Source organism: Nothoprocta perdicaria, unplaced genomic scaffold (genome assembly GCF_003342845.1).
Source record: "Nothoprocta perdicaria isolate Ctin4 unplaced genomic scaffold, notPer1 scaffold_0, whole genome shotgun sequence".
Classification (NCBI taxonomy): domain Eukaryota; kingdom Metazoa; phylum Chordata; class Aves; order Tinamiformes; family Tinamidae; genus Nothoprocta; species Nothoprocta perdicaria.
Window position 1 is genome coordinate 6,380,630 of NW_020454092.1, and position 1,847 is coordinate 6,382,476.

Below are 1,847 nucleotides of genomic sequence, written 5' to 3' on the forward strand. Positions count from 1 at the left end.
CCCCGCCCAGCTCCGCCGCCTTTTGCTTTTATTTTTTTGCCTTTAATTTTTATTTTTCGCCAGCCGGGGGRGGGAGGGAGGAGAGCGCGGCCACGCCGCCCCGCTCCCTTGCCGCGAGTCGCCGCTTGCGGCGCGCACAGAGCTGCTCCGCGCGCGCGGCCCCGCAGGGAGGGAGGCAGCGCGCGCCGCCGCCTCCCCGCGCAGCCGCGCGGCCCCGCGCAGGGGCGGCTGCCGCGCACGCACCCGCGCAGCCCCCGCGGCAGCGGCCGCAGCACAAACAAGGCGCGCGGCCCCTGGCGCATCGCGCTCCCGCGGAGCCTGCTACGAGGAGGAAGGGAATTATCTGATCCCGTTTTTCCTCTTCTTCCTCCCCCCTCCCCGCCAGAGAGAGTGCGACAGCCTTGCGATGGTTGAATGTCAATGCCTGTGAGAGAGAACAACAGGCAGGGGAGGAGGACAGAAGGGGAGGAAAATGAAGGTGGGGACGGTGCTGGAGAGGAAGAAGGAGCCTCATCCAATGCATCAAAAGGAGGACCCTGCAGTCGCTGAGAGAGCCCTGGCCGCCTCGCCATCCACAGCGGTCTGTACGAGCTGCCAGTGCGTTTGGTGACGTTCCTGTTTTGTGAAAGGAGGAAAGGGAACGTGAGCATGTAAGATCGACGTTTCCCCCGTCAATTACATGCGAAGAAAAGATCAGATTTCGATGGATGTTTTTTTTTTTTTTTTTTTTTTTGGTCCAGGATGGTAACAGTTTAGGAAATAATTCATCCGCCTCTCACCAATTTTTGCTCTGATTTTATTTTTTGGTGTGGTCCAGACATCTGCTGGAAGAGAGAAGGTCAGAATATATATAAATATATATTGAAATATATGATATATATAATATATATTATATATATAAATATATTTATCTCAGTGCATCTGGGGTTTAGCTCGTTGAATGCTAATTGTTTCTTTCAGGACTTTTAATATTTACAGTGAAACCTTTTAAAGGCAACGGCGAAATCTGAAGCCACCTGGGAGTACAGTGCTGGAAACGTAGGGTGTTTTCCCAAAAACAATGTGAAGGCCTTTTTCCTTTTTCTTTTCTTTTCTTTTTTCTTTTTCTTTTTCTTTTTTTTTTTTTTCTTTTTTTGTCACAGAGGCAATTTTGATAATAACAACAGCTACCAATTTTGCATTTTGTTAGCCCGCCTCGCCATTATTTTGCCTGGGCGCACACCGGGGCTGGCGTGGTTGGGTTTTATTTTTTAACTGGAAAAGAAAATATTATATTATATATATATAAAACCGGAAGATAGAAGGAAAATTACTTGAGATGCCAAATACTGTCGAGACAACCGTATTCCCGCTGCTCCCCACGCCCGCCGGAGACGCCGGGCCGGCTTTTCCACGCGCTTAGGAGTTGGGAGCGGGCCTGGGCGCTGCTGCCCCGCGCTGCGCGGCGCTGCCCGCACCCTTGGGCGCGCCACGCGCCTTTTCCGCCGCCCGCTCGGCCCCGCACAAACTTGTGGCACTCGCCCCGCCGGCGGGGGCAACGACCCCCCTACCCCGCTCCGCACCCAGCCCCGCGGCGCCGGGTTTTGTTGTTCTATTTATTCTTGTTTTTTACTGCTCCGAGCGCTCCCGCCGGCCTCGCGAGGCTCCCGGCAGAGGCGCCCGGGGCTCCCGCGCCCTCCCGCCGCCGCCGCGGCCGCCCGCGCACGGAAGGCACATGTTAGTACCAGCCGGCGCGGGCATTTTCTGCGACTGCTGCTGCGGGCTCCTGCGTGCGAGACAGATGTTGCGGAACCAAGGCCTCCTCAAGTGCCGCTGCCGCATGCTCTTCAATGACCTGAAGGTCTTCC

The 1,847-nt window shown here is 55.3% G+C and overlaps 1 long non-coding RNA gene across 1 annotated transcript; it reads left to right on the forward strand.

Moving 5' to 3' along the window:
* The first annotated feature begins 733 nt into the window (after positions 1-733).
* LOC112943674 lies at positions 734-1,079 on the forward strand. The gene is made up of 2 exons (XR_003248638.1): positions 734-838; positions 961-1,079. It is a non-coding gene; the product is annotated as an uncharacterized LOC112943674 (long non-coding RNA).
* Positions 1,080-1,847: the final 768 nt, after the last annotated feature.